This window comes from Myripristis murdjan, chromosome 8 (assembly GCF_902150065.1).
Source record: "Myripristis murdjan chromosome 8, fMyrMur1.1, whole genome shotgun sequence".
In the NCBI taxonomy this organism is placed as follows: Eukaryota; Metazoa; Chordata; class Actinopteri; order Holocentriformes; family Holocentridae; genus Myripristis; species Myripristis murdjan.
Window position 1 is genome coordinate 32,401,599 of NC_043987.1, and position 10,201 is coordinate 32,411,799.

A 10,201-nucleotide genomic window follows, 5' to 3' on the forward strand; every position below is an offset into this window, starting at 1 on the left:
CGTTTACCTGATAAAAGAAACGTAAAGCAGCAAGTTAACAGCATATTTCCTTCCCCTGTCACAAGCCATACTGATGAATGAAACTTACAAAAAAAAAAAAAAAATCAAGATAAACTAGAAATGGCTAAAATTCCTGAAGAGAATTTGCATTCTTGCCTGAGCTTGAAAAAGGAGTATTTTAAATACAGTATTCTAAAACAGTGGTTCTCAACCTTTTTCTCAACCAGCGCCCCCTGTTGGACTATTCGGGTCCCTTATGCGCCCCCGTCAATTAATATGTAATAGGCTAATTCTCTTCCTTGAATATGGATGTTGATTTTTAATCTGCCATACATCATTAAAAAAAAAAAAAAAAAAAAAAAAAAAGAAGCATGCCACTGAATGCCAAATAACAGATGTGGTTTAACTGGTCAGGTGGATTGTCATTATTAGTTTTCCCTGGGAGAAACAATGTGAATAGAGATGAAGTTTATGAGTGTCGTCATTTCTCAGAAGAAGAAAGCTGAACAGAGAGTGGCTGAAATCATTTATTGTAGCCGACTTTTGGTTGCTTGCTGTTCTAAATGTGAAGATGCATCAGCTTAGAAGCTCAACTCTGTTATATTATCTTTTTTTTTTTTTTTTTTTTTTCTTTAACCAGGAGGGATTCATGCAGGCATGGGCCTTTTTCTCCGAGAATGCAGGAGCTCCTTCATCCAGGTGATAAAATACCGGGAGCTGTAGCAGCAGAGTGTGTCAGATTAAATAATCCAGTTCAAAGGCCAAGCCAGGGGTCAGCAAGCTACGTTTGGCCTCAGGTAAATTTTTTCTTTCACCCTCCAGACACATTGTGGAGATGCATAGCTTACTAATGCCAGATGTGAAGTAACCTGCTCACAGCTGTCCAGATCAGACCGGATTTTAATTATTTACTGGTGTCATGTTTTTCATGCCACAGACGTCATCTTGGTGATTTCAGCACCGACCGCTGTGCGCTGTTGATTCCAGCTGCAGCCACAACAGAGGTGTCATTTACATATGGCAGGGCTGGTATCTGCCAAACCTTGGAATCAGGGTTATATTCACAATTGCTATCCACTTTGCTGCTGTAATACGTGAAATTTCCCCACAGTGGGACTAATAAAGGAATATCTTATCTTATCTTATCTTAATATGCACTCAGTCAGGCTCATATGTCTGTAAGAAGAAAATAACCTCTGGTAGGTCCATAATATTCCCGTCAGTGAGTGAACTTGTTTGTTCTTCCATGATTTTTGACTTCCTATTTTCATGTGTTGTGGAAGAAGGTTTCCCAGCTGCTTTAGATGTCCCTGACTGTTTTTCCCAGTGAGGCATGAATTCCAACATGTTATTCAACACTGAAATCAGCCAGCGTGGACCTTAGTGTTCTTTGAAACTACAATGAATTTGCTTATATTTGTGCCAAAATTGCCTTTTCTTTTGCTATTTTTTTTTTAACTCCTTTTGGTTACCCACTGCATTTCTTCACTTTCTGTGAAGTTGAAACAAACGGCTAATGATAATTAATCCTCCTCTCTCTCTGTCCATGGTGCTGAAACATGCACCCAAATAAATACACTGAATTCACTGCTTTCTCTGAGTCATGCCTCACAAGCAAATAGAATCCCAATAGAATAGCAGCTCCCTCGGTTCTGTCAGCTCAAAGCCTGAATCATACAGTAAATACCTTGAAACTTCAATTAACAGCCCAGGTTTTTATTTTGTTTCAGTCACTGAATACAGCCGGTCTGTATTTGTGACAGACCTGCCTTCAAGTCCTTTTGTACAAACTTTTGCTCAGCAAAGACGGGAGAGCACTTTGTCCTTTTTGGATGAAGAAACAAAAAGACAAGTAGAAAAAGACAAAAACATAAAGTGACAACGAGACAAAGAGAAAAAAATGTGTGACAAATGGACTTTGTCCCTCTGTCTTGTTCTCCCTTTGTCGCTCTGTCCCTTTGTCTTACTCACCTTCGCCCTTTGTCTTATTTAAAAAGTTAAATTACTGTGATAAAATATGAGAAGATGTGACCTGTTTAAAGTTTGAATTGAGCCTACAGCTTAGCAGCAGCAGCAGGGGAGATAAGCCTGGTGGAGATCTGCACTTGACTGAGTGCACTCCTCTAGTTTTGGGAGTTATTTTGCTGTGGAAGTGAATGGAGAGGCAAAAATACAGTCGTGTTGTCTGGCAACCTGGGGGAGCTCTGGGAAAGTAATAAATGTTGGGTTAATGTTTGGGACCGTGACTTCATGAGAAGGAGAAAAGTGGACCTCAAGCCGGGACTTAAACACTGTTCATTTACATTACTGATGTATTTTGAAGTGATGTTATCTTAAGTTTAACAAATATGCGAAAGACCTCTTTCACTTAATTTCTAATTTTACACATATGTAGACAGATTCAGGCACCTCGTTGTAATTTCATATGCTTTGATTCGTTCAGTTTACAGTGTATGAAGAGTGATACAGCTGTTACAAATTTGCTGTGAGGGACAGTGAGTGGGAAATCAGCTTCCTGAGAAATAATATTTCGGCTGTGCATCACCTCTGCTCAGATTTAAAAAAAAAAAAAAAAAAATCTCTCTCTCTCTCTCTCTCTCTCTCTCTCTCTCTCAGCACGTGTGCTCTTATCATGTCACGTCAGCATTATGAAAAGCAGCCACGTGCACAGCAGCAGCCTCTGATCTACACATGAAAGCTCCAGTCCATTTTGCAGCTTCACATTCAGTTGTGCTCCCCATTCTGTTCAAATTGCACTCCATCAACAATACGCCGGACCGCTATTTTCATAACATAATTGGACTAAAATTGAACGTCTCACACTATGTAATGAGGAAAGGGATGGTTTTAAATGGCACGACACGTGAAAACAACAAACGATGGACAATGGATGTTCAGAGACGATGAAATGACAGCAGCAAGAGAAGGAGACATGAGACACGGTGGTTTTGTCCAGCTGAGACTCGGCTGTTTGGTGGCTGTGACAGAAAGTTTGAGGAAGAAAGTTTGAGGAAGATTCATGCACATGTAGATGCTTTCCCACTGTTTGTTTTCAGTTTGTTTATGATCAACCTGCCTCGTCTGCTTCTGCTTAAGTTAATGATTCCCTACATTTCCTAGAATCCCTTTTTATAACTCGCAGTGAACCTTTCTGACCCTGCAGCTTTCAGTCAAAGCTGTTTGTGCAGACATGTAAACACAGACAACTGTGTGTATATGTGTGTGTGTGTGTGTGTGTGTGTGTGTGTGTGTGTGTGTTTCTGTGATTGTAAGTGCTTCTGTTACTGAAAACTACAGGTTTGTCTCATCTGCAAGAGAAATTATGGCTGCTTGGACTGCCTCGGCGTATTAGTGCTCTTGTAGGGAAGTAGCCTTGGTGAGTAAAAAAAACTCATAATTTCTAAGAAGTCATACATCTAGGAGCAAAAAAGATCTTGAAAACTCTGAGATTATAAAGTCACAAATTAGGAAGTCAAAACTCGGAAATTCTGATATTAAAGTTGTACATTCATGAGAAAAAACAAATTTATGAGAAAAAAAACGTTTACAGGTTGGGACTTGGGACTTGCAAAACAAAGAGCTGGTGGTGGTGGTGGTGGGGGTGGGGGGGTATTTTTGATTTATTATTTTAAATGAATCAATTTGTTGCCAACCAGTCACTGAGAAACTGCATCTTGGCTCAGGAAAATAACAGAATTACATAAAGCAGAAGAGAGAATTGCAACAAATATACAGCAGACAGGTTTTCCATTTACCTCCCAGAAGACATTTTCTATCTTTCTACAAAAACACTACATTCCATGTCAACGTTTATTTATTTATTTATTTATTTTACAGCAGCATAGGACATAACACGGTCAGTGCAGCAACTAGCCTGCTGGTTTTAACTTTACTTCTGACTGATGGACAATTTGTCATGCTAGGTCTAATTAATTCATCATAATTTATCATTAATCATTCACTTATCAGTCTATCATAGAAACCTCCTTCCCCCTTTCCCTCTAAACCATCTTTTGGGCCGCATGAGACGTGCTCATGGGCCCGGATTTGGCCCCCGGACCGTATCTCTGACATCTCTGCTTTGGTCCTTTCAGCCTGTGCTGCTGGTCTTTAACACGCATCATCAAAACCCCTCAACAAACACATTCATAAATGTGCCACTGTGGCTTTTACACACACTCTCTCTCTCTTATTCACACATATACATTTATATTTCTGTCTCCCCTTCTCTATTTTGGTCTGTTTGCCATGCAGGAGCACAGCGCGGCGTGTCAGACAGTTCCACATATCCACAGGGGGTCTCAGAGTTCCTCGGCTTAATAAAGCAGCATGTGAGTTACATGTTCAGAGTCTCTGCTGGGAGCCAGAAACACTCCAAGCTGCATTGTGTCTTTTAAAAGAACTCCAATCTGCTTGTTTCCCCGTTTTCACCCGCTCCCTCCAAACCTGCACAGGTGCTCAGCATCTGAGTTTCACTTTGAAACAACAAGCACAGCAGACGGACAGGCGTTTCTGTTTCTGACGGTGTGTTTCAAATCGAAACTTCAAACATGTATTTCAGGGAAAGTCTTGACACCTTGTCTGACATGAAAATAGGACTTCTATTAAAAAACCATGGCTGTCCGATCAATCTAAACTTTGTTATTGTGGATAACTGGCAATAACATAGAAGATATAAAGTCACATCCAGATATTTCCGGCAGACACAATGGAGTTTGATAGCAGAAACTGTTTCAGCGATCTAAGGCCATGTCACATTTACACCGATACGGATATTTTTGAAAACACATTGACAGATGAGACAGATGCTCTGCTGGGCCTGCTGGTGGCGCTGCAGGGAAGAGCATGGAGTCCCCAGAATCACCAGGTTTCATCCTGTAGCCGACATGAACGCTGTCACCAAATTTCATAGCATTCCACCAAATAGATTTTCAGATATATACTGCATGGCCACATATTAGACCCTCAACTCCCCCCAAAAATCTGTCCACACAGAGGCGTTTTCACAAATCAGCATCGGAATCAGAGTGAGAAATGCTTTATTGATCCCCGAGGATGAATTGGGTCTGTTGCAGCTGCTCAAATTCTCAAGAAGAATTAAATTATAAGAAATGGAAAAGGTTAAGGATAAAAAAAAATATGAGGCTATATTTATGTTAAAACACACTCTATGAGCAGAGCAAAAAGCTGAGGAGAGATTGGAGAGGTTTCACATGGACCAGTTTTAATGTGTTTTGAGCAGGGGGCGCAGGTCACTTTGGGGAAATGTAGTAAATCACAATTTTAAGCAGAAGTAGATGAGGCAGGTTGCTCATATTTATTCAGCCCTGTAACCCTTAATCGTTGTTCCAGTCTCAAAGGGCTTTACAGGTCCACAGCAGATAGAAAACAAAAAAAAAAAAAAAAAAAAAAAAAAAAAAAGACAAAAATCCTCACAGCGGGCAAGAAAAAACTCCCCCAAGCCACTAAAGGCAGCAAGGGGAACAAAGGGAAGAAATCTTAGGAAGGACAGAGAGAGAGGAGCTCCCCTTCAGGCCCGGCCAGGAGAGCAGTGGGCAAATATCAGCACAAATCCCTTCAAATGAAAATATTAACTCTCATCAAAAAAGTCAAAGTAACTGCCAGAGTGTGTTGAACATCACAGACTAATGATATCTATTTTTCCTTTCTCAGTGTAAGTGGATCTGAGGTGATTTTTTTTTTTCCTTTAATAACATCATTATAAACAGAGCAGATGGAGTTTCTCCCTCTGACCTGAATGCAGCCCTTCCTGGATCTTGGACTCTCTTCTATCCACATAATCTTTATTCTCCGATGAAAGCCTGGTGTCACCAAACACATTTAATGCCACGATAAACAATCTGGGTTTTTTCCACAGAGATTGGGTTGCATCTGATCTCACCCAATGTCCCAGGGCAGCGGAGAGGCCGGGCCGTCGCTGCTCGTCTGACACACCCTGACCGGCCTCTTTTGGGGAAGCTTGTGACTCATTTGGATCCCAGCACACAGAGTCCCGCACTTTCTTTAATAAGTCTGTGTCGTGTTTGTGTTTGGCAGAACCTCATGTTGGAGTCGCATATGTTGCGCTGGTGAGAAGCACGAAAGTTTTCAAGAGCGTCCTGAAGCTGTTTTTTTTTTTTTTTTTTCTTCTTCTTTCTCTAACAGAAACCACTAATCTCAGTGCTTTTAATATGTGCTGCCGCGCCCTCGCTCGCACAAAGCACAACCAGATCAGAGTTTGTGGACTGGTAATGAATCGGTGTAACCTAATATCTGGTTACAAACGCTGCCTGGTCTCACTGTGGTTTGCAGAGCGGCCTGGCGGCAGGGCGAGGCTGCAGATGATGGTGAAATACACGCACACACACACACACACACACACACACACACACACACACAGTTGACTTGTTCTTTTATTCACACACAGCATATACACCTTAGATTCCCATTGCAGTGCATTTGATCCTCCATGTAGTGTCAAGACAATGATGCTTACAGAGCACAGCATTCAGACCAGAGACAAATTCAGGACATGTTGTTGTGTGGCGTTAATGCACGCCTGGAAATTACAAAAAAATGCATCATGCAGACTCTAACTTATAAACGGCAGATTATAAAACTGAAAGAATTTTCCACTTGGGCGCTTTGCTGTTATTTTACAGAATATAGGAGTAAAACGTAGTCGCTACTGCTATCAAAAATCTGAAAAAAAAAAAAAAAAAAAGTGAAAGAAGTGACTTATTGGAAATGTGCAAGTTCAAAACGCACGGACAAAATGAAACTAAATTCTCCGTTGACTTGCCTGTTCTTGGTGAAGAGAAGTGTGTCAGTGAGTTGGTCCAGTGTGCTCTATGATGGGTGATACATAATTTTTTAATTGTAGTGAATAACAATACTTAAACTTAGTACTCATAAAACACAAATACACACAAACAGCTGGTCAGTTATAGCAGGCTGCATGTGGCTAGGTTCTATTCGTGCAAACACAAAGGAGAAATGCACTGATCTGAAAATAGCGCAGTGGAGTTTATTTGTGTGTGTGTGTGTGTGTGTGTGTGTGTGTGTGTGTGTGTGTGTGTGTGTGTGTGTGTGTGTGTGTGTGTGTGTGTGTGTGTGTGTGTGTACGCTGGGAGTGGGTGTGATGCAGCAGGGGCCGTGAAGGCAGCACCGTCCTGGTGGCTCGCCGTGATCGTATAGTGGTTAGTACTCTGCGTTGTGGCCGCAGCAACCCCGGTTCGAATCCGGGTCACGGCAAACTTTTGGGAAGCGATGCCTCTCCGGTCCTCCGCTCCAGCAGGACGTCGGAGTGGATCAGGAAGTTTGATTCACAACCAGTCTTCCTCACGTCGTTAAAAAAAATACAACACACGAATCAGCGCTGTACGTGAAGCAAACCGGGTGTGAGAGACTGTATAACCACACTAATTGATTACATATCAACGATATTTAATAATAATAATAATAGTATTTACACTGCCACTGTGGAGGCTCGACATCTAATCTTCATCTGAAAAATACAAAAAAGACATTGTGTGATTGGCCACTTCTGCAAAATCTAATCCAATATTGGCTAAATGTTCTGCCATAAATTCAACCTTTTAACAACGTTTACAATGTTCAGTTTGTGTTGACATTGTGGAGAATGTGTCATTTTGATTCTGTGCTTATTATCGAGGCTGTAGTTTGCAGAGGTCTTGTACTGGACTGTATTATATTGAGAGGTGTTTCTAATTTTGTGTCCCTCCCTATTCCTATACATGAGGTGGGACAGAATATTGGGAACACCTCCCAATAAAATGCAGTCCAGTCCGACAGCAGCACTAACTATGAGCTCAATGCCACACACAGAAGTGAATGAACACCTCTGTTACCGTGACAACAAGAGAACCTGAGCATTATAGGCAGCAGGAGAGGAAACTTGATGGCACAACATGTTGGATTGGCCATGGCTAATAAAGTGGCCACTGAATAAAAACGTACTGATGGTTTAAAAAAGTTTAAGTGAGCAACCTCAAAGGATTTCAGAGCCACAGCATGTGTTGTTGCTGATGATGGGCTGGCTGACACGCAGGAGGGGATCAACATAGAATAAACATAAGAACGGACTGGAACCAAACAGCAGTGTCACAGTTTTTCATACCTGTCACAGCTCCTGAGGTCGATAAGGGACATCATTTTATCATCAACTTGATTTCCTATATGGTTGTGTTTTTACCAGAAGATGTCAGTGCTTATGCTGATGTGGGCATATACCCTACAGTATTTTAGTAGAATACTTTAGGCTACATGTCTGATTTGTTTATTACTTTTTAAGGCTTTTAGGTTTTTAAAGTTGAATAAATAAACATAAACATAAATAAACAATATAATTAATCAACTGTGGTCTTTACCTATTTGAAGAGCAACTCCATCAGATTCATTACATACTCTGATTCATTACAGTAATAAATACATAAATACATAAATGAATACATAAATACATAGATACATACATACATACCCATTTCGGCCTATGCCTGTCGCCCATCCCTTCTTAAATGTCATCCCACATGGAGTTGTTTTTTTCACTGGTTGTCGTTGTTGTTGTTGTTTAATGTATGGAAGACAGGTTACTTTTCAGTGATGCCACCTGTGTAGCCATCCACACTGAAAACTTGGAGGCCACCCAGGACAACTTCATTGATCAACTTCTACTAAAACTCCACTGGATTTCTGCATTTCCACCGCATTTCCACCACATTTCCACCGCATTTCCTGAAACTGCTTCAGAGAAAAGGATGGTCTCAAACTTTGAACAATTTCTATTAAACATCTTTGATCAAGAGGAAAATTTGAACTGTCACAAATGACACAGCTGAGATGATTACTTCACAAATGTGTCCTTTTCCAGGCTTTAGATTTGCATTTTTCTGTGTTGGACCTTTGATTAAAACATCCTGCTCCGTCAAAACCTGGGGGAAATTAAAAAAAAAAAAAGAAAGAAAGAAAAAGAAAAAGAATAAGAAACCCTGGTGTCAGGACTCATCAGCTCCTCACTCTGCACCTGAGATTATTTTACACTGAAACTGCATTAGGGCATTTTTTCACAACAATGATCATCCTTTCTCAGGTTGTTTTACTTTTATCATTAGAGGAGGACGACAGGCTGAAAACTGTTGAAGATTTCACAAGACTAAATAAAACAAAATAAAAACACATCATTTAAAAAATAATAATAACAGTAATAAATTCTACTTTGCACTCAGCAGGTGGCAGTAGTGAGTCAGAGTAGCTGCACACTGTGTGTGCTGATGGGTGCAGAGCAGGTATGATGGTCATGATAATGATAAAAATGTCAAAAACCTTGATGAGAACAGTCATAACCATGATAAAGAAATAGTTTTAACTCATTTAGTGTTTTGCATATCGTTTTGGTAAAATAGCCTGACTGTTATCTTTTAAATAATTTCTCAAAACTTTATTTTAAAACATCTTCACCTATTTTCTTCTCAGATTTGCTTGTGTTAATTCATCCGGAGGCTTGGTTTTAATCCACTCTTACATTTTTCATCTTTATGTTTTCACTGCATTGGGCTTACTGTCTGTTTGGCATTTATTAGCCATATAAATAAATAATAATAATATTAACCCTGTAAGGTGGAATGTCTATTTAACCATTGAGGTCTTCTTTATTAGATTTGTTATCTTTTTTAAAAACAAAGTATGAAGATAAAATGCACAAAACGCAATAAAAACAGCCTCCTCAGAAACAGAAACTGAGTTTCTGTGAATGAGATGGTCTGGAGGATTTGTGATGGGGAGGCTGCTGGTTCAAATCCCAGGCCAGGTTCAGAGCATCTGTGTGCCAGCAGCAAGTCAGTCCTGAATGTGCGACAGCGTGTGCATAAAGCTGTGAAAGAGGTTTAAGGGACTTGGGCTGGTACTCAGCAAACTTCCTGTGTGGGTTTGAACATTTTTACACCCACAGCCATGCCTCTGATCTCCTCTCAGCATGAATACACCATGTGCATCTCTATACCTGACCTCATTTGGCTCAAAGGAGGATGGAAATAGTTATTAGTATTTATAGCACTTAGAGTGACATATTTTTCTAACCTTTATCCACCTGGTGAAAGGTTTGGCCCAGCACATAGCCTTTCTATTTGTTTTTTTGACAGTGATGCTCCACTAAAGATTCATAAAAATTATCATATTCACACCT

At 40.3% G+C, this 10,201-nt stretch overlaps 1 non-coding gene across 1 annotated transcript; it reads left to right on the forward strand.

Moving 5' to 3' along the window:
* Nucleotides 1-7,182: 7,182 nt before the first annotated feature.
* On the forward strand, nt 7,183-7,254 carry trnah-gug (transfer RNA histidin (anticodon GUG)). Its single transcript has one exon. It is a non-coding gene; the product is annotated as a tRNA-His (tRNA).
* Nucleotides 7,255-10,201: the final 2,947 nt, after the last annotated feature.